Raw genomic sequence first — 24,307 nt, 5'->3', positions numbered from 1 at the left:
AATTATGACAAACACCATATCCTGAACTCTTTCGCTCACCACATTTTTTTTCCGAATGGGAGATGAGGAAGCGAATTCAAACGTGTCAATATTTCTTCGCCTGATAATCGAGGAAATGGTAAGTCATGTTCAACTCTTTTTTTAATAAATTTGTCTCTTTGCCTCCTAAAAGGATGATTAGCTGGCAAAAATTACCGATGATAATCAAAGAAACAGGGTTTCCTACCATGTTCCAATATGAAAGATTTAGAATGTTCCATGCAATATGGACATGATAATCGTCCATGTGTACTTTACCCTGACAACATACCATATGCAGGAAAATCATTAATTGTCTACAATAATGCTGCCCTTATATGAAAATTTTGTTTCCTATATGCATCATAGGTCACAACACCTTCTCTCCATAATAAAGTCAACTTATCTATCAAAGGCTTCAAGAAACCATCTATATTTTGACTAGGACTTTTCTTACCCAGAATAACCATGTTAAGAAATATATATTATTGTTTCATACACATCCATGGGGGTAAATTATACACACAAAGCATTACTGGCCAAACAGAATAAGGCTTGGCAGTCAATCCAAAAGGGTTGAAACCGTCAGCACATAACCTGAGTCTTACATTTCGAGGTTCCATTACAAAGAATTCATGTGTGCGGTTGAAGTGTTGCCAAGCCTCACCATCAACAGGGTGTCTAAAGAGTCCATCATCATTGTGGTGTTGCACATGCCACGTCATATGTTCAGCAATTTTACATGACATATAAAGCCTTTGAAGCCTCGGTATAAGTGGCAAGTAACGCAAAATCTTGTAAGGAATTTTCTTTTACCTTCTCACACTTGAATTCCTCTATTTATACCGAAGATGTCCACATACCTAACAATGCTCAAATGTAGCAAATCGCTCATAAAATAACATGCAATTGTTCTTGCAAGCATCAATTTTGATATATCCCAAACCAAGCTTTGCTACCTTCTTCTTCATCCTATAAAAGTCGATAGGTAAATTCTCATCAGATGGCAACATATTCTTTATTATCTTCAACAGTCGATCAAAACATGATTCACTCAAATTGTGAATCTAAGAACTTATCTAATTTTATCTTTATCTAAGAACTTGTTGTTACTACATCGTGTGCAAGGGCATCTAATTTTATTCTTTCACATAAATGTAGTCTTCGAACATGCAAAATTAATAAATTCAGTAACTCCATTTACAAATTCAGCTGTAATGAATCCATTCTGTAATCGACGATACATCCAAGAGCAATCTCCCAACATTCTATAATCCTAAGTGTCATAGAATATCATTATCAAGACTAATTTGTATTGATGGTAACAAAACAATTTGTTAAACCTTACATTCCAATATGTATTATATTTATATATATATATATATATATATATATATATATATATTCAAAATTACATTGTAAGATGCAAAGTAGCCCTTATAGTATAAATTATTGCATACATGAATTATCAAAAAACCTAGGAAAATGGTTTATATTTATTAGGATAACATCAGATTGAACAACATGAGTATTGTCGGTGGGTCAAAATATATGTACTATTATCCATTGGAAAGGCTAGTATTATTATTTATAAAATTGAAGTTTAACAGGGGTGGTCAGTTTTCAAATACCAACATTTAATTGCTTGTGTGTTTCTTTTACTCACCTGAAAAATTAGACCAAAACCCAATCTCCTTTTGAAGCAAACCAAACACTAGTTTGATGTTTCCAGAGCCGACCTTAGCCTTTGATTGAAGTTAAAGCAATGAAACGTTTAGGCTTGTAACCCTAAGTCAAATAATTAAAACACAATAACATCATTAAAAATACCTAGGGCGCATCAATTGATAAACAAATCTGGATAAACATCAAATAAACAAGATATACAAAATTAACCCCTAGGGCTAAGGATGTCAACGGGTCATGGACCCTATAATTTCCCTAAACCCGAACCCTAACCTTATAAAAAATCAACTACCCTAACCCTATTAACTACTCGTATAATTTTAAAATTACTACCCTAACCCTAACCTTATTACATTTTTACTACCCTATAATTACCTTAACCCGTTTAAAAACCCGATTATATTAAAAAATTATTAAAATCTTCTTCATACAATTTCTCAGTGTATATCCGAATTCGTATACATATACAATAATATTTCTCTACGTATTTCATAAAATTAAGTACTAATTAAATTTTTTTCCACAAAAATATTAAAATTTAAATTTAAATAATCAAAACAAAATCTTAAACACAAAATTAAATAACTAAAAACAAATATCTGGGGAACCAAACAACAGCATTCTCACCAAAAATCAAGTTTGAAAGTACTAATTGCAATCTAGGGTAATGGAAAACTCTCCAGTAAACTAATGACAACATCGACATTGGCATATTCCATTAATTCTTAGGGTATCATTTTTCAGTAACAGACAATACTAATATCATTAAGATATTAACAGACAACAATAGCAACACATCAACTCCAAAAAACTGTCTGAAGTAGTCAATAAAATAGTATCATTTTTCAGTAACAGACAGCACTAATTGAAGCATCAAATCTTATTTGCATAACAATTATTAAGAATGAACCTAGTCTAACAAAATCCTATACCAAAATCTCAGCTGGGGAAGAACAATGGTGTAGGGCTTGGGGTGACACAGAGGCAACCGGCAGGGAGTGGCTATGGTTGGGGAGAAAAGAAAGATGAACCAATGAAGGAGCCGAGCGTGGCGTGGTAGGCCTACAACTAGGGAAGAACAAGGGCTTGGGGCTTGGGGTGATACCCACGAAACTAGCAGATCGTGGCTGTGGCTGGGCGGTTGGAGAGAAAAGAAAGATGAACCGATGAAGGACCCAAGCTTGTTGTGGTAGGTCGGCAGCTGACGAGTGTGGTGTGGTAGGCCGACAGCTAGGGAAGAACAACGGCGTCGGGCTTGGGGAGACACCCACGTAGTCGGCAGGGCGTGGTTGTGGCTGCCCGGTTGGAGAGAAAAGGCAGATGAATCGATAAAGGACCCGAGCTTGGCGTGGTAGGTCGGCAGCTGACGAGCGTGGCATGGTAGGCCGGCAGTTGACGTCCGTTGGAAAGTTTAAAAAGTCATAAACACTTTGATGCACTAAAAAGTTACTTTCCAACGAAAAATTCCGTTAGAAATTTCATTGGAAACTATAAAGATTACCTACGTTTTTTTTAAAGTTTAATGTTCCAACGGATTTCCAACGAAAAATTCCGTTGGAAAAGATAAAGATAACATAGGAAAAGTTTAGGGTTCCAACGGAAATTTTCGTTGGAAATCCGTTGGAAATAATACACAGTAACACGTGTGTCTTGAATTTCTAACGAAAAATTCTGTTGAAAATTCGTTGGAAACTGTAAAGATTTCACACGTTTTTTTTTTAAAGTTTAAAGTTCCAACGGATTTCCAACGAAATTTTTCGTTGGAAATCCGTTGGAAATATTAAACAGTAATATGTGTGTGTTGTACAAGTCAAATTTCCAACGAAAAATTTCGTTGGAAAATTTTCAGTAGAAATCCGTTGAAAATCCGTTTGAACAAGCATTTAAAAATTTTAATTAAATTCCGTTGGAAATCCCTTGCAAATCCATTGGAAATTTCCAACGAAATTTTTTTCGTTGGAAATACAATGATTTTTTGTAGTGTTAGTTAGGACTCGGAGGGATAATATCAAAGTATAGAAATCCTCATATAAGACAACCTGGTGTTTAAAGTCTAAGGATCACTTGCACGACTATCACATGAGGATATATTCTATAGATACTTTAGTGACATACCAAATGGAATCTTCATGGCAAGACATGTTTAGTGAGCTTGTTCCAAGAACAAGCACCCACATAGGGATGTCAACGGGTCGGGTACCTATAATTTCGAGATACCCGAACTCTAACCCTGTTAAAAATTAACTACCATAACCCTATTAACTACCCGAATAATTTAAAAATTACTATCCTAACCCTAATACATTCCTACTGCCCTATAATTACCCTAATCAGTTTAAATACTCGATTAAATAAAAAAATTATTAAAATCTTTTTCATGGGTACCCAATTATCCAATTAACTTTATATAAACAAAGGTATATATACTATAATTAATAATTTTATGAGTTATAATTTTTGCAATGTTATTATAAAATAAAAAGTAAATATATTTATATTTAAAGTACATACATATATACATACACGCATACATAAAAAATATTTTAATATATAAAATAGTAATTATATTTCTTATAAATTAACACAATATATAAACTATATATATTAAAAGACATTACAAGTTAATTAATAATAATAGTTTCATGAATTAATTTAATTAATTATAAGGATTTGTTCTTAATTTTATGAAATTAAAAAAAAAAATTTAGGTTCTAAAACTATTATAATCTCAAAAGTTTTCTTTACGTATATATATTATAAGATTATATAAATAATGGTATATATATTATAATTAATAATTTTATAAGTCATAATTTTTGCAATGTTAACACAAAACAAAAAGTAAATATATGTATATTAAAAGTACATATATAATAGTAATTATATTCCTTTATAATATGATATAATATTCAAATTATTTAAATATAATTAACAATCTAATAATTTTTTAATTTAAATATATTAATGTCATCATATTAATAATTAGAGTAACCATACTTTTCATATACTTGTTAGTTTTTAACAAAAAAAAATTGCTTGTAAAGTTGATAGAAATTGTAATTTTTTAATTTAATTATTAAAATAATAAATAAAATATTTATAAATATTAATCGGGGTTCGGATAACAGGTACCGAAGGGGTGGTACCCGAACCCTACCCGAATCCTATTCAGGTAATGAAATCACTACCCAAATCCTACCCAAACCCTTTTATGGAGTACCCTAATCCGGACCGGGTAAGGTACCCGTATGTACCCTATAATAGGGTACCCATTGACATCCCTACACTCACATTCTAGTTTCAAGTATCTCCATACTTCAACCTATGAGATTAGTTGTTTACTTCACAAGGAACATCGAATGTGCTAATCTCTAAGCATCATTGATGTCCAATTCAATGATACTTTGACTAGGAACAGTTTAGAAATACTGCTTTGATGCATAAGGATTTCATAATTGTAACACTTTACAATTCTCTTGTAAGGCATGCTAATTCCTTGGACTTCATCCAATAAGCCTATGCATAATAACTTATTGATGAAGGAAAACCTTTGATCACTCGTTATGAGTGATCTTGTTGCATGATTAAGGATACAAACCTTTAGCAATCCAATTGGCTATAGGGCTTATACCTAACAAAAAAACCTAAGGTAATTTCTGATCTAGCTAAAATTTCATATGATGAATTTCAAGATGAGTATGATTCTTTATATGCTGAATTTGAAAAGTTAGCTTTAAAGAATAAAGCTTTGAAAAAGAAAAATTTATCTTTAGATGATGACTTAGAAAAGATTAAATGTGATCTCAAATCTGTTTTTGATTAAAGTAACATTTTTCAAATTTAGTTGGAGCATTTCAAAACAGATTTTGAATCTTTGAAGTTGGTACTAGAGAGTAAAAATGAGGCATTGCAAAAGGCATTGGATGAGAATGTTGCTTTTAAAGCTTCAATGGAAGAGAGTTCAAAACATAAATTGAACAAAGAAGAGAAACCGAAAAGAAATGTTGTTTTTAGAAAGAATAATAATGTATCTTCATGTCACTATTATGCATATGGCAAAAGAAGTCATTTCTCCCATGATTGTTATCATAAGGGAAATAATCTCCTTAAACTAAATTGGTTTGGGTGCCAAAGGTTCTCTCATATGCCCATTAACCTAAGGACTCATCAATGCATGGGTACCTTTGAAAAAAAATGAAAAATTATTTCGTAGGTTGAGCAAAAGTAAAAGGAACAATATTTGAAAGCTCAACCAAATGAGAGGCAATCTTGGTACTTGGACCGTGGCTACTCAAGGCATATGATTGAAAATGAAAAGTTGTTTGTCAAGCTTGATAGAAAAAAAGTTGTAGTGTTTTTTTTGCTGACGACTCTAAAAGCATCATCCAAGGAATTGGAGCTATTGGTGACACTACTTGAACTCAAAGTAAGCATGTTTTATTTGTCAAAGGTTTAAAGCATAACTTATTGAGCATTAGTCAACTTTACGATAGAAGATTTAAAGTTTACTTTAATTCTCATGTATGTCAAGTGATTGACATTGAGACTAATAAAGTTGTATTCATTGGCAAAAGGGTTGAAAATATGTATGTGATTTTTCTTGACGAAATTCATATTCAAAATGAATCTTGTCTTATGGCCAATGATGTTTGTGATTATTGGTTGTGACACTGAAAATTAAGACATGTTAGCATGCATACCATTTTAAAACTCTTAAGAAAAGATTTAGTCATTGGACTTCCAAAGATATTTTTTGAAAATGATAAAATTTGTCATGCATGTCAATTTGGAAAACAAGTAAAAAGTTCTTTTAATAAAAGAAAGTGATTTCAACTTCAAGACCACTTGAACTATTGCATATTGATTTGTTTGGAGCTATTGATGTTGTTAGCATGGGAGACAAGTCATATGGCTTTGTTATTGTTGATGATTACTAAAGGTACAACTGGGTGTATTTCTTTGCTTAAAAAGATGATGTATTGCATGCTTTTGTTAAACATTGTAAGAAAGTGTAAAATGAGAAAGAGTTTTCCATTATTAGCATTAGAAGTGACTGTGGTGGTGAATTTGAAGGTAGTGATTTGGAAACATTTTGCAATGAAAATAGTTTTGATCACAATTTTTCAGGTCCTAGAACTCCACAATAAAATTGAGTTGTTGAAAGAAAAAAATAAGACTTTAAAAGAAATGGCAAGAACAATGTTTTATGAAAACAACTTGCCAAAATATTTTTGGGTAAGTTGTAAATGCAGCTGCTTACATTTTAAATAAAGTTTCCATGATGCCTTTGGTTTCAAAAACTCTTTATGAACTTTACAAAGGAAGAAAACCAAACATTGCACATTTAAGGAGTTTTGGATGTTAATGCTTTGTTTTAAATAATGGAAAATACACCTTGGGAAAGTTTGAGCTAAAAGTGATGAAGCTATTTTCTTATGTTATGCTATAAATTCTAAAGCTTATAAATTGTTTAACAAAAAAACTTTAGTTGTAGAAGAATCTATTCATGTGGTTTTTATTGAGACTAATGTTGCACCAAGAAAGGTAATGCATGATGATGATGCAAATGTTATTGAGGAGAAAATGGAAAAAATAAACTTGGAGAACAAAGAAGATGATGAAGACAACTCCAAGAAGATAAATGAAAAAAAAACCACTATTGGAGGACTTACAAAGAACTAGAGAATAGCATAATGATCTTTTTGGAACTTATAAGAAATCATCCTCAAGAGCAAATGATTTGAGATCCCTTTAAAGGTGTTAAAACTAGAAAAGGACTAAGGGAAACTAGTGAATTTGTGGTATATATATCACCAGTGGAACCCAAAAATTTTAAGAAGTTGAAAAGGAAGAGAGTTGGATAATAGCCATGTAAGAAGAACTTGGGCAATTTGAAAGGAACAAGGTAAAGGTAGTTGCTCAAAGCTACAATCAAGAGGAATGTATTGATTATGATAAAACTTTTACTTTCATAGCAAGATTAGAAGCAATTAGACTCTTTCTTACATATGCATGTTATATAAATTTCAAATTGTTCCAAATGAATGTTAAAAGTGTATTTCTAAATGGTTTTATCCAAGAAGAGGTATATGTGGAGCAACCCCCTGCTTTTGAAGATTTTAAAAAGATTGATCATGTTTATAAATTGCACAAAGCACTATATGGATTGAAGTAAGCTCCAAGAGCTTAGTATGAAAGGCTTTTTAAAATTTTTGATTGAAAAAGGATTTTTTAAGGGAAGTGTAAATGTCATGGTCTGCAAACTTGTGACCAGTCCAATCTACCACTGTCGACCCAACGGCACGTACGTCTGCTACCCAGCCCACAAGCATAATTGGAGCAGGGAGTTCATTGAGGATTACAGGTAGGCAGTCCGCAGGAAAAGGGTTTCAAACAACCTTAATGATAGGGTGGCTAGGCCACAACAGTGGCACGTAAGCCAACAGACAACACACCTTGAAACAGTCAGTCGGCATGGCCAGCCAGCACGACAAGCCAAGCTAGCATAGCCACACAGCACGTATATTGGCCACGCATTCCACAAATTAGCATGCTGGATGCACAAGCAGAGTTGGGCCACACAGTCCGAGCAGCGCAAGGCCTCGCAGTAGGGGGTAGTGTGCACACAAGCCACACACACTTCAGCCTCACAGGAAAGGACTACGCGCTCATCAACCTAACACTATTGGGACGTGTAACAGAAGCCCACACAAGTCTTACTGCATAAGCTGCTTGTACACAAGGCAGCAACGCACATAGGTTGTGAAATATCGGGCCTCACACTCCCAACATCCGAGCACTAGAGGGGCTTCACACGGGCAGCGCACCCCACAGCCTAATGATAGGGGGTCATATGCCCTTGGGGCTAGCACATGGCAAATGCCCATCAGCAAACGGTGCAAGTTAGTTCCACATGGGTGCCGTGCACCAAACCAACTTGTCTAGGAGTCGTTCACCTTTGGAGTTCGACCCTGAGGAGGACCACCCATTAGCAAGCCTCGCACTAGAGGACTTGACACGGACACCCTTTAGCTCACCCAAGAGTAGCACGCAAAGGCACACTGTGCCAGACCACTATCGCACATGGCTATGGGGCTTTGCAAAAATATGGGCTACGCACCAGACTAGTAGAGTGCCCCAACAACCGACATGCACTAGCAGGCGGCACCAATAGCCAGTACGCTCAGAACATAGAGCCATAGTGCAACTGACTTGGCAGCCAAGCAAGTTTCTAAGAATTCTAGAACACTTGCCAATTTTGTTACTTGCAAGGATACTTGCTCACCAAGTAAACCTAGTTTTAGGACTTTCCTTTGATGCAATTTTATATTACTTGCACACCAAGTTTAGGTCAAGTAGGCTATTATAAATAACACCTTAGAGAGTTTTTGTAAGGCATCTAATTGCCGAAGTCGTATTATCAAGCAATTTACTTGTCCTTAAATCTTAGGTACTTTATTTTTCTCTCATTGGAGCAATAATATTTATTTATTCTCCCCAATCTCTTTCTTCATATTCACTTACTTTACGTTTCTACAACAATCGTCAATAAACCTCATTAAGGCTTGCGTAGTCTTACAAATACGAGATTACAGCGTCGCACGAAACTTGGCTAAAGTTCCAAACCCGTGACAGTAGATACTACACTTTTTATTAAGAAAAGTCAAAATGATCTACTTATTTTTCAAATATATGTGGATGATATAGTTTTTAGAGCTACTAATGAAAAATTATGTGAGAAATTTGCTAAGAAAATGCAAGGTGAGTTTGAAATAAGTATGATGGGAGAATTAAGCTTCTTCTTTGGTATACAAATCAAACAATGTGAGGATGGGATCTTCATCTACCAAACGAAATGCACCAAGGAAATGCTAAAAAAGTTTGGTAAGATGAATGTAAAGTCAATTGGATGAGTCTTTCTCAATTACAATTTGCACAAATATATAGTGAATTGGTTGAGATAGATATTTTGATAAGAACCTCGACGAAGACTTATAAATACACTAGAACTTTAGGCTAACAACTTTCGTCTATCTAATAAGTAAAGAAAGAGTAGAAGAGATTCAAATGAAGTGCTGAGGGGATATTGTAATTCTAAGTCTTGTTCGATTGATTAATTCTATTTAAATTGCGATTCTTGTTTTTAGTTTTATTTTTGAGCTAAAATAGAATTACAATAGAATTTTAACTTTTGGTCTATGAACTTGTTCTTTTCTTGTTCATCAACCATTGTGTCACGGTGAGTTGAAGCTTGTTGATTCTCTCTTTGTAGTCTATGAAAGATCTTTTTGATTTCCAAATCAAAAGGAATAATTTTCAAATTTTTGACTCTTTGTATATAACAATAAAAAGCAAGAATCGCAAAACAAGTTTGATTAAAATTTTAAAGTTTTGAGACTTAATCTAGACTCAACCTCTCTTAAAACATGTTCGATTTTAAAATTCAAAATTCCTAGAGTTAACCTAGGCTTAACATAGCTCAAAATAGGTTCGATTTAAAAATTTAAAATTCTATCATGCCAACTTAACTAGGCTAAAATCATTTTGTGCCAACTTGATTGGGCTTAAACTCTCTTGTGCCAACTTAACTAGGCTTAAATCATCTTGGTGCCAGTTAGATTGAGCTTGGAATCTCTCGTGGTAACTTAATTGGGCTTAATTTATCTTTCTACTATCTAGATTAGGCTTAGAATCTCTCGTGCCAACTTAACTAGGCTTAATTCTTTTTTATGCCAATTCGATTGGGTTTAAATTCTCTTGTGTCAACTTAACTAGGCTTAATTAGATTGGGCTTAAAATCTCTTGTGCCAACTTAACTAGGCTTAAATCATCTTGGTGCCAGCTAGATTGAGCTTGGAATCTCTCGTGGTAACTTAATTGGGCTTAATTTATCTTTCTACTAGCTAGATTAGGCTTGGAATCTCTTGTGCCAACTTAACTAGGCTTAATTCTTTTTTATGCCAGTTAGATTGGGCTTAAATTCTCTTGTGTGAACTTAACTAGGCTTAATTAAATTGGGCTTAAAATCTCTTGTGCCAACTTAACTGGGCTTAATTCATTTTGGTGCTTGCTAAAATTGGGCTTAAACTCTCTTTTGCCAACTTAATTGAGCTTAAATCATCTTAGTGATAGCTATATTAGGCTTGGACTCTCTCTTTGTTAGTTGTTTATGAAATTTAATGAAAGACTCAAATCCTTCTTCCACTTAATTGACATTTCATAATCTTAAAAAATTGAGCCATTCAACTCCCAAAGTTTGAAAAACATGCATTAGTTTTGACTTTTGCTTGAAAATTTTCAATTTTGATGATGTGTGATGATGTACATGATGTATGCATGATTGAATGATGGAAGAAAATGATTTTCATTGCATCCCTTTGTTTCGTATAATGTAATTCCCTCTTGAAAACCATTTTTCTTGTTTTTGTGCATTCTTTGATAATGATCTTATGCAATTGCCAATCTTTTTGCTACAAAAGAATTTTCAAGCTAATGTTATCACATTGATTTGATACTCGAAATCATTTTTCACCAATAAATATCAACAAAGGATTATGTATCAATTCAGATTTGATTCCAATCATTCCATGCCTCTTAATCATAAAAACTCTGCCTTGAAAAGCATCCTTATTTTTCCTTGAGAAAGTCATTCAAAACTTTTGGTCTTCATGCAATGATAATGGGAGTTACCTTACAATGATTACATTTTCCTTTTACTATCAAAAACATCTTGAACTTTGATGAAATGACAACAAATATGCCCCACATAATTGTTTTTCATGATCAAAGATAATTAAACTTTGGAACAAAAATGTATCAATTCTACACTTTTCTTATTATAGTGATAAAATATCCAAGTTTTGAAAAACATGTCATATTTGAATCTTTTAAGAATCAATGATAACTACTTGAAATGACCTCAGATGGGTTGAATCACAATTTAGTCTTTCAAATGGATTGGTTGGCACATCAAGGTCTTGGTTAATAAGAAAGTTTTCATTACTGGATAGAGAAAGGATGAATTGACATTTCTTTGTCTAAGCTCACAAATGAAACATGATTTTTTTAAAACTTGTATTCTTTGAGAATCAAATTTTTTGCAAAAAAGATTCATTTCAAATCTTGATCAATTTTGACACTCTCTTAGTCTCATGATGTGTGGAGTTTTGATAAGTGCTAAGACTAGCTTTTGAAGGGTTAGGATTTGCAAAGTTATTCTGGAAGAGAAAGGTTCAAAATTCAGAATAGATTTTCCAACAACTCTTGAATCTTTTATGGTGTTTGACATTCTTGGGCAAAAGGTATGTAATGCATTCTAGTTGCTTTGGAATGACCTCTATCTTGTGCTTCTTGTTTCAACCTTGACTAAAATTATGAGTGCCTTCGTGAGTTCTTATATTGCATTAGACTACTTTTTCGAGTTTTCACCCTAAAGCTCCATTTTTCTTTTTCTTTTTTCTTTTCTCATTAATTTTACACCCTTGATCGTTCTATCATGCACATGAAAACTATAAAATTTTTTCAAATTGGTTTGATGGATTCAAAAGGTAATGTTGGTAAAGAAAAGAAGCCAAGGCCTCGTTTTTTATTCGATAATTCCCATCTAAGAGAAAGCCTTTCAATTTAAGCATCCACACTTGATCAAATTGGAATTTTTCAAGTACATACTGTAAGCTATGATTAAGGGTTCTGAAAAAGTGGATACAAAGGCCCAAACATGTATTGAAGGGTAATTAAACCAAAGACTATTTCTTGTGATGTGAATGACTCTTTTCAGACATTTGTCCTTTTTTAGAGTATGTTTTTTCATCATTTCATTTCTCTATTTTTTCTTTCTTCCTTTTTGTATTTTTTCTTGTAATTTTCATTTTGATGAATTGAGTTAAAAAATTTCTAGAACTCAAACTTGCATTTGCTAGGGTAATATCGAGGATGTTCCTTTTTCCTTCAAAATGAATCTTCTATCATCCCTGGTTTTGACAAAAATTTTCTTATATAATTACCCCTAATGTGAGAAGTGATCCTTAGTTGAGGTGCATTTTAGAAAAAATTCAATAGGCTCAAAAGGGCAGTAAGTGGATAATTTCTCATATGTGAAAAGAAAATGTAACATGGCCATTTCTCATCTCAAATATAGTTATTTACATTGAAGAGTAATCCTTAAAATGGAAGAATTTTGAAGCGAAGGTTGATTTTACTTGTTACTATCAATTTTTACTCACCATTTCTCATTTTTCCTCTTTCTCTATCTTAATTTTTGCTTCTTGCTTTCACAACTTCAACTTGAATTAAACTTTTCAAAATGAAAGATTCATTGTGAACGCCCTTCGTCAATTGGCCACTTGGATGGAGGTTTTAAGCAACAATGATCTTTTTAAAGCCTTCAAAGATCTCATTATGAAACCCTTATCATAATCAATTTTCTTGGCACGAATTGCTCATATTATCTTTGCCATATGATAAAGAAGCGAAAAGTACTTTACAAACTAAAGTTTTTTGGAGCTATTGAGAAGTCCTTTTCTTTTGGTCATCTTGCCCCAAAGTATGGATGAAGGATAGCTTTAGATGATGGATTGAGAGGTTCGCATTTTGGATCCAAAAGAATTTGAGTGGCTTTGATATATTTGAAGCTTCGGCATAGTCTTAATATTAATTAACTTACCAAATTTAGATTTTTTAAAAATGCCTAATTTGCTTCATTTTTAAGGAATAAAAAAGGAATAATATTTCAAAAAAACCAATTATAACGTTGATCATTGCTTAGACAAAGGCCATTGCTCTTTGGTATCTCATGATAAGGTTGGTGAAATTTTAAAACCTTTACTACCTTTCGGATTCAAGCTCTTGAATGGCTTTTACTCAAGTGATTTAGGTTATGAGAGTGTTTAGAGAAATGGCTTGCAAATATTTATGAGGATGGGTTCATTTGCAAATAGTAACCACCAATTCTTTCAAGATCATTCTCACCATTTATTTTAAAAACAATAAGTAATCAGGGCTTTATTCTCAAACAATTTTAAATTGCTTCACTTGATTATTTCTCAAGCTAATGTTCCAGTTTTCTTCTTTTCATTGTTGTTCGTTTTTTTGAAAACTCCCTCTCTATCATGCAAAAAAGGATAAATAAATAAACAGAAGAAATTCAAGCAATCCTTAAGGATCCATATTTAGAAATTTGATTCAAATCAAACAACATGCTATGATGTTTAAAACTCATTCATTCCTAATCACATGTTCATACAAGATAAGAGTTTAAAACTCATTCATTCCCAATCACATGTTCATGCAAGACAAGAGTTCATCCTCCCAAGAATTGATGCTTTCAAAAGCATGTACAAAACTATTAAGTGAGTAAAGAATGCCTGAGATTGGCATGCCAGTCAATTGTTCCAAAACATGAGGCTTGCATCTATCATATTCAATTTTCACAACTGTTGACAAGTTCTTTAAATTTAGTTAGGTTTGCATAGATTAAAGCTTGAACTTTGTTCTTGAGTGCAATGCAATTCTCTGTGGAATGACTTTCAACCCCAACATGGTAGTCACATTTAACATTTAGGTCATACCATTTCAGGTAAGAAGGTTTTCTAGACTTGGTAAAAATGATGGAAATCTTATGATTTTGTACCAATAAAGGGAGAAGCTCTATTTAGGACATTGGTAGTGAATGGTACACTTTAACTTTCTTTGTTTTGTATATTTGAAAGCAATATGGATTGAATCCTTGATCAATTGAAGTGAACATATGGGGTAAAGAAGCTTGCACAAATGGTGACTGAGTGTAAGAAGCTAAAAGTTGAGGTAGATTGTGGGAATATGGGGATGGGTGTGGATAAGTGCCCACAGGATCTCCTTGTAAGGCACAAAGTTTTCTCTTGTTATTCTTTTCAAAAGTCATTGCTTGAACATATTTATCAATAGCATCATCTGTTGTTTTGATAAGATCATTTGCTCAAATGTCTATAATCTTTACCTTTTTTATCCTTTCTTCAATATTTCCCACAGAGAACACCAAAAATGCAAAATCTAAAAAAGTATTACCCATCAATCTACCATAATATGAAGGAGGGAAAGTATCAACAAATAGAGTATTTATTTCTCTACAAGTAAAAAGTGGTTATACTTGTAATGCTACCCCCTTCCACCTACAAACATATTCCTTAAAACTTTCAAAAAGGCTTTTTTTTTATGTTTTAAAGGGTTACTTGATTAGGCCCTACCCCTAACATATACATGTATTGCCCCAAAAATGTTCGAACCAAGTCTCTACATTTGCAAATATGATTTCTCTTTAACTTAAAATAACATTTAACCACAGCTCCATTCAAACTATCTTGGAAGAAGTGAATGAGCAATTTCTCACCATGCGCATATTCACCCATCTTGTTGCAATGCATGGCCAAATACACCTTAGGACATTTGGTTCCATCATACATTTCAAACTTTGGGACTTTGAACTTTGGTGGGATAACCACATCAAGAACCAACCTTAATTCTATTGCTTTAATGCAATCATAAGCATCCACCCCCTCAATGGCTTTGAGATGCTTTTTTAAAATGTCATGCTTTTGTTGCACTTTCGATTCTTTTCAAGGTCTTGATGAGTCTATTTTCAATTTTTCTTACTTTTTAGGGTCATCCAAGTCAAGTATAGAAATCGTGTAAAAATGATTTGCCCTTGGTATTGACATAGTTTGCACTTGTACTAGTGATTGGCTTAGACCTTATGAACTTGAAGATCCTTCGATAGTTCCTTTCCCTTTACTAGCAATTATCATCTTTATTAGCTTTGCCAACTATTCCTTTATCTCTTCCTAAGGTTTCTCGATCTTGTCCATCCGTTTTGATTGTTTATCTCCCATGATTCTGACTTGTGCCCACATATTGTGCAAATGGTAATTATGCTTCCTTGAGCTTTCCTTTTTTCACAAGATGGAAACACATCAGACTAACTGTCAAATTATACATTACTAAAGATCTTGCTAGATATCTTGCATCCTCATAAAACTTAGAAAAAGATCTTTTATTCTCTCTTGAAATCAATAACATGGTTGCCCCTTATTTCATTGAATACAGTAGAGTCAAATGATGCCATTTACAACAAAAGTGGATGAATGAATGCATGCATGTTAAAATTAAGGGATGCGTGAATGCATGATGGGATGACTAAATGTATGTATGAGTAAAAGATGACGAATGATTTAAAACACAAAAATGCTTGTTCATGAATGGCAATGAAACTTTATATGCATGATGAGATTCTAACAAAATCTAAATTGTATAGCACGTTTATTTTCTTGAACCAGCTCATTTTTCATCTTTCTTTCTTTTCATCTCTTTTTTCTTTTCTTTTTTCCTTTTTTTTTGAGAAATTTGAACAAAACCTCAAAAGTCAACATTGATACATTCATTCCAAATCATGAAAACATTTTGTATTATTTGAAGCATAACCTTAAACACATTCATTTCCACGTAATTGTTCACAAATATAAACCTTCTTTTTTCTTTACAAATTTAAAAGAAACCAAAGACAACCATGTCTAAACATTAAATGTCTTAGGGTCTCAAAATCCTTGTCTGGAAAAAGTAACCACACTACAGTGAATCTTTCTTTCATCCGATAACCTAATTGCGTTTCCCATAGCCATGCCCAACCATTTTTGCTAGATCAAACCACTTGGTGTCTATTTATGTAGCATCTAATACTTAAAAGCATCATAATCCTCAAAGGAATGTCTAGTGGCTTCGTAATGATAATCACATCTCACTTATTGGTTGTACCACTTCAAGTATGGCAGTCACAAGGGTTCCAAAAGTATAGTGGGAATGACATGATCATGAATCAATTGACAAAATAGTTCTCTGTAGGAAATATGAATGAGGTCAAACTATTGTTTCTTGTTGGATTGTTTTTGAGTGATGCTTGGGCTAAGAGTAATGGTGGTTCATGATGGTGCGCGTAACTAGGTTTGAGGAGCTTATTGAAAAAGTGGTCAAAAGGTGCTTGTGCAAGGGTGCAAACTGGGATGCAAATTAGTGTTCATGGGTTGAAATGTTGGTTGAAAAGTGGTAGGTTGGAGGTATGCACTTGATTGCCAATCACTGTTTGAAGGTTGAGCAAGACTCAAAGAACTTATTTTGGTCATAAAGCTCTTCAATTCAGTCATTTGTGTATTCAACTAATCTATCCCTCTCATGACTCCTTCCAAATCTTGATTTTTACTTGGGCCACCAAGTAAGGTGTTGGACCTATGAAAGACAAATTGGTTTTCATTCAGTGGTTGCTTCAAGGCGTGGTTCAGTCTGAAGCAATGAAGATTTTTAAAGATGAATTCTGTTGGCTTCGTTGAGACATTCAACTAATTTTCATCAATTTGGCAATTTGTCCTTTTATCTCTTAAAGGTCATGTCCAAATTCTTTCGGGATTATGTTCTAGCGCACTTATCCTTACTTCCAACTGATGTTTCATATCTTGCAATCCTTTTGACCCAAACCGAAATAAATTAGGAAAGAAAATTGAAACTTTACTAAAAATTTGGATTTTTTTATTTTTTTCAAAAAATAGATTTATTCCTTTTCTTACAAAGATAATAACATTATAGGGTTCTTCTTTATTAGAATAAACATGAGATGATTGCATGTATATGAAAATATGATATAAGCATGTATGCATGAAATGCTATGGTGCCTTGATGTATGAATGATATGAAGTGAAACGCAAAAACCACATTATTGAAAATCATAAGTAGAAATTTTTATTAAAAACTAAAATCCCTCTTTTTTTTGTTGTTTCTGTAGAAAATGGAATAAATGAAAATACCTTTATATTTTCTCTCTTCTTGTTGCCTAAATGAAATACCCTTTCTTTTTTTTTCTTTTTGCTTTCATTTTAGAAAAAGGAAGAGGTGCAGGAAAGAACATTTTCTCCTTTTCCTTCCTCATTTATTTTTTGTAAAAAAGAAAGCTTTTCTCCTTTTTTTTTCTTCTCTCTCATTTTTATGGACAAGAAGAACTAAAGACTCTTTCTTTTTTTTTTCTTTCTTTTTTGAAAAGACTTCACTCGAAGGAAACACCATTTTCTCTTTTTCCTTCCTCATTTATTTTTGTTGTTTTTTTTTAACGAAAGAAAGAAAAGAATCTTCTCTCTTTTTCATGTTTATCTTTTTTTTAGGAGAAAAGAAAGAAAACTAATCTTTTGAAATTTGAAAGTAAAAATAAAGAGAAAAATCTTTTAAAAATAGAGAAATAATGAATGTAAAAAATCTTATTCCTTTCCTTTTTTTAACAAGACGAGAAAAGGAAAGGAAAGAAAATACTTTTTGTTAGAACACCAAACTGAAAACTTAGAAATTGGCTTCAAGGCGTGTATCAATGCCACTATCCTTAAGGTTTTATTCGCTCCCACTTGTAGTGTGTAAAAGAGTTTTCGGCGTATAAACCTTGAAGATACAATGAAGCCCAATGATTGATCGCGTTTTGCACTGACAAAATCAATCCACTGAGCACTCACCAGAATATAACAAGATTATCAAACTTCTATAATATTTTTCTGCAGGAAAATAGTATAGAAGAAAACTTGAGAAATTTGAGAAAGGAAGGAAAGTTTTTGTTTTGCTGGTGTACGTTCTGTTGGATAAAGGGAGTCTCTTTTATGGGCATAAATGCCTGTTCCCAACAGACACTATTTGTGTTTGTTTCAAAGAGTTGCTTCCTATTGGTCTTTTCCAATAGACGTAACTCTTTTTCTTATTCTTTATTTTTATTATTTTTTTTAATTTTATTTATTTATTTCCAATAGACACAACCTTTCTTTTAATTTAATTTCCAACAGTCACAATTTTTCCTTTTATTAAGATATAAAATCATATTTTTTATTTGAAAATATCCAACAATCCCCCACCATTTTCAAATTAATTCAAATTTTCGATAATCTTGGAAATCAATTACATAAATGAAGGTGTCTTCCGATTGAACATTCACTTAGTGAAAACATATTAAAGTTAATTGAAATTGCATGGTAGACTATGCTTTGAACCAGCTATTCCATTTGGTTAACCGAATACATCTCACACAACGATTTCAATACCAATGAATGCACAGTATCTGACGACGCTTTTATGGCCATGCGTTTGTATCTTCTTTTCATGAGTGTTGTTAGAGCCAAGCTCTTGAACTCCTAGAAGCAGCCACACTTCACACTCACATAGGTAGATCCCATGAATGCCCCCGTAACCAAAGCATTCTAACAAATTATGTTATAGGCCTATTAAGATATATAACTTGAAATGCCCCATACTTTGATATGGTGACAAATAAAGCTTATCGGATGTGAATTGAGGCATAATAAGATATTGTGGGAACCAAAGAGACAAGACAAAATTTTTAGAATAAAATAATATTTTATTAATGAAATAATATTAAAATATTAATATTTAGTCGGATGTCGAAATTAGTCATGAAGAAAGATCATATGGTTGATCCAAGTGGGGGAGAAGATGTCAAGCCTGACTCTATAAAAAACTTGTCATGACATGCATGTGATTGACTGAATGTTTACATACTAGAATAGCCTCGAAAAATCGACAAAAGACGGTATTGCACCTAGAGGTACAACAAAGTTGATTTAAGCCTCGAACTAGATCAAATAGAGATTTTAGGGTGAGATTGAAAGTTTTAAAGTCCTAGAATGACTTAGAATGGTGATTCGGGGTTCGAGGATCAATTTGGAGTCAAATCAAAAATTTTACTATCTAGGGGCAAAATGGTAATTTTGCCACTCGAGGACAAGATGGAAAATTTTTTCTGAAAGATTTTGATCATATTTGACTTATTGGAGTATGATTTGAGGTTGAGAAGTGAAAATTTGTAATCCTGGTATTTTTCAGAGCATAGGGGTAAAATGGTAATTTTGTCACCCCAAGGGTAAAACAGTAATTTTTCACCACCAGGACACTTGTCCAGCACATGGATTTTACCCAATTTTATCATGGATAATTGAAGGAATTTATATGGTGGAGAGAGATAGCTTAATAGTTAAGAAATAAAAATGGACCAATGAAATGGTGACACATGGCATATCTATAACCATTAAATATTTGGCTCATAAATTAACACAAATCAGCCCATTTTCTCTTCATATGGCCGGTCATAGCAAGAACAAAGAGAGGAAAAGAAGAACAAAAACCCTAGGTGGGAAAATTGAAGAAAAAGTGTGGGATTTCAAGGGATTAAGTTAATAAAGGTAAAATTTCTTGATTTTATCTTGTGATTTACACTACCCATGCTTTCTTTCTCATTTTTCATGCTTAGAAGTCAAGATTTCATGAGGATACCCGTGCTGGCCGAACACCTAGGAGAGAGAATTTGATTATGTTTTGGTTAGATTCTAAGATATTCTAGTATTTTTAGTTAATTAGTGATGTGTAGCATGAAAAGCCAACAAGAAAAATTCAGTTTCTCCCATCACCATCATTGGCTGAATTTTCTAGGGAGGATATTGTGGCTGAAATTGATGATATTTCATGATATTTTGGTGATATTTGATGTTTGGTGAGGCTAGAAATTAAATGGGAAATTTTGGTGTGAAAATCTGAATTTTTACCTAATGTATAGACATGTGTGATTATTGATCCGGGACTGATAAATTGAATTTCATTCGCAGTCACTAAGGTAATTTATGTATAATTGGAGCGTAGAAAGTGAGAAGAATTGATTTGGAGTTAAATTCGAGATTTTAACCGATTAGACCAAGTATAGTGTGACTTAGGTCGAATATCACATTTAAGTGATTAATCGGACATTTTATATCCCATCGCATGCATTCATTTAGATTTAGAGAGCCTAAAATAGTTTATGACAAATTAACACAATTTATTGAAATTTGTGTCACGTATGATGTGAGTCCTCTAACAAGGGTAAGGAGATTGTGCCCGAAGATCAGGAATAGGAGTATATCGAACTCCTAGTACTGTGAGTAACGTTATCATCATTTTAATTATCTAAAGTATGTTTTAATTCGGTTTTGGTGAAATTGTATGAAAATGATTTTAAATGGTTAATTTTAGGTTTTATAAACAAAAATGAGTTTAAATGAAAATATTTTATAAATTATCTTGAAACGAAATAACAATTTTAAAAATAGTGTAATTGGAGACCACTGATATGTTGTAAATTAAAATTTAATTGATGGCTTATGTTATTGTGTTGGCATGACTAGTTGGGCTGTGTTTTATGAATTGTATGAATTGCTTTATTTTACCCTTGCAGGCTGGGCAGTAATATATTAGCTCTGTCATGCTGTCAAAATTTTATTGTATGGTGGGTTTGATTTACTGTAGTGGGCTGAGTTCTGTGGACTAGCCTATTAGAGGGGCACAGAATCCTGTTATATTTTACCTCAGTTGGAGAGGCGAGTAGGGTAACTCCCGAGGTATAACTTTTAGAGTTCACTTCACGCCAAACCACCACGTGAGGGGGAACTCGAACAACGCCAAGGAACAGCTATGTTTTCAAAATAAAACATGACTTTCTAATAGTCTTGGCGGACTCAGTTGGGATAGCCTTCGACCAAGGTATCCTAGATAACTGAGTATTATAATAATTTTTGGCATGAGCCAAGCTTTTAAGAAATTCATAAGCCATACTAATTACTTGATTTAAATAAATTGATTTCATTTGGTTGAAATTAGTTGAAAGATGATAAATTATAGTTTGATGAAATATTTTAATAGTCTCCTTTTACTCACCTTTAGATATTTTAAATGATATTTGTTTACTCACTGGGATTTTATAATCTCACCACCCTCATTTCTACCCATTTCAGGCTCAGAATAGATTGTAGGTAACTGATATCGACGAGGACTACAGTTGAACTTGCCATATCCAAAAATTGTAGGTTCATTTCTTTTGATACTTTTAGTCATTCGTGGACCCACGTGTCACTGTAAATTTAATTTTATACTTTGGTTATCTGTACTACTGTATGTAGGAATTTATTTTGCTTTTACGCTGTAAAAAATTATTTATGCAGTGTTCTTAAAAATATTATTTTATTAAAAAATTAAATATTTTATTATATATTTTTATTTTATTCTAATAGTCATAATTTCTTTGTAAATGAATGTTTTAGACATCCAAATTTATTTTTGATTTTGAATTATGTGTTTTGTGCTTATATATTACATTTCAGTCGGTTTCGAAACTTTTAGGAGAAAATGACCAAAATACTTATGTGAGATGAAAATTATTATTTTGTTTGTTTTAAGTTGGAAACAGTTTAAAATCTTTTAGAACGTGGTATTTGGTAACAATTACTCACAGGGGAAATGAGAAGTTGATATTAAAGCCTTGCGGGGTTTCGGTTGACATTCTGGGTAATGAGTGTCGATCGGGATGTCGCGGCGGTTGTCACGGGCTCGAAGGGAGTACCAGGTTGTGACATAACTTATCCTTTCCTTACCATTACGGGTACCTAGCACTTCACTTAGGATAAAATATATTATATTATAGTGCTAGCAGCCACATACAAATGATGTACTTTATCCCATTGAACTCAAGACTTGACGTTATACCAAGCGTTGAGTCGAGTTTCCACCATTGGTGACTTTCAATTTATAAGCTTGAGGCTCATCCCTTTTGAGGTCTTATTTACAAGATCTCTAGCAAGATTTTTTGTTAAAGGATCCACCAAGTTTTCACTAGACCTCACAAAAGTTATAGTGATCACTCCATTAGAAATTAATTGTCGAACATAGCTATGTCTTAATCCAATATGTCTAGACTTTCCATTATACACTTGGCTATATGCTTTTGCTAGAGTTGCTTCACTATCACAACGGATAGAAATTGGAGAAATTAGTTTAGGCCATAAAGGCACACCATAGAGTAAATTTCTTAGCCATTCAGCTTTTTTGGTGGCAGCAGCCAATGCAATAAATTCGGCTGCCATGGTAGAATAAGTTATACATGTTTGTTTCTTGGACCCCCAAGAAATGGCACCCCCACCAAGCATGAAGATCCATCCGCTTGTGGAAGCATGATCTTCTAAACTTGTAATCCAACTAGTATCTGAATATCCTTCTAGTACTGATGGATATCCATTATAGCAAAGTCCATAATTAATTGTTTTCTTTAAATATCTTAGTACTCGATTTATGGCTTGCCAATGCAAAGTACCTGGATTACTTGTATATCTACTTCACTTTCCAACAGCAAATGCTATATCTGGCCTTGTACATGTCATTGCATACATCAAGCAACTAATTACTCTTGCATATTATAATTGATCAACAGCTCTACCGGCATTAGGTACTAATTTAATTTGAGGATCCATGGGTGTAGATGCTAGTATACAATTAGTAAGATTAAACTTTTCAAGCACTTTTTCAATGTAGTGCGATTGAGATAAAGTTATGTTATTTTCATCTCGAAATATTTTAATTCCTAAAATGACATTTGCTACACCCATATCTTTCATTGCAAAGTTTTTTTGACAAAAACTTCTTTATTTCCTCGACTTGTTCTAAATCCGTACCAAAAATTAACATATCATCCACATATAAGCAAATTAGAACACCTTTACCATTTTGAAATTTGCTATATATGCACTTGTTAGATTCATTTATGTTGTAGCCATTAGCTAAAACAATTTCATCAATTTTTTTATGCCATTGTTTGGGTGCTTGTTTAAGCCCATACAATGATTTGACAAGTTTACAAACTTTATGCTCTTGTCCTAAAATAATAAACCCTTATGGTTGTTCCATGTAGACTTCCTCTTCTAATTCATCATTTAAAAATGTTGTTTTGACATCCATTTGGTGAATTACCAACTTATAAATTGATGCAAGCGAGATTAGAAGTCTAATTGTAGCAATTCTTGCTACTAGAGCATAAGTATCAAAGTAGTCAATCCCTTGCTTTTGCGTAAAGCCTTTGGCTGCTAATCTTGCTTTAAATTTGTCTATGGTTCCATCTATTTTAATTTTCTTTTTGAAAATCCATTTACAACCTATTGGTTTGGAACCTGGTGGAAGATCAACCAAAATCCAAGTATTATTTCCCATTATTGAGTCTATCTCATCATTGATTGCATCTTTCCAAAATGCAGAATCTTGAGACTTCATTGCCTCATCATATGTAACAGGGTCTGATTCTAAATTAAAACAATAAGGAATCTTATTATTAATATTTTCCCCTATTCCTTTTACAAAGAACATATAAAAGTCTGGATCAAAATCTTTTACCTTTCTAGCCCTTTTGCTTCCTTATTTCTGGTCTAGATACATCATTACCTTCATTTTGTTCCAATGGAATGACATTTGACTGAATTGATTGTAGTGGCTGTAGTTGTCTTAAAACAGATTTGAATCTATTTTCATCAAATATTGCATCTCTTGATTCAATAACAGTATTGACAGGAATTGAATCATTTGGTTCAATTACCATGAACCTATATGCTTTACTATGTTGTGCATATCCTATGAATATGCATTATATTCCTCTTTCACCCAATTTGTTTCTTTTGGGTTCCGAAATTTTAACTACAGTTCTACATCCCCAAACCTTCATTTAATTAAGGTTTGGTTTCTTTTTCTTCCATTG

The 24,307-nt window shown here is 32.9% G+C and overlaps 1 pseudogene; it reads right to left on the bottom strand.

The window, feature by feature from the left end:
* Positions 1–191: 191 nt before the first annotated feature.
* Positions 192–22,652, bottom strand: LOC148764570 (uncharacterized; annotated as a pseudogene).
* Between the last annotated feature and the right edge of the window lie 1,655 nt (positions 22,653–24,307).

Source organism: Theobroma cacao, chromosome 1 (genome assembly GCF_053813885.1).
Source record: "Theobroma cacao isolate CCN51 chromosome 1, ASM5381388v1, whole genome shotgun sequence".
NCBI lineage: Eukaryota > Viridiplantae > Streptophyta > Magnoliopsida > Malvales > Malvaceae > Theobroma > Theobroma cacao.
Note: the sequence above shows the minus strand (reverse complement) of the source record. Positions and strands in the feature narration are given on the sequence as shown.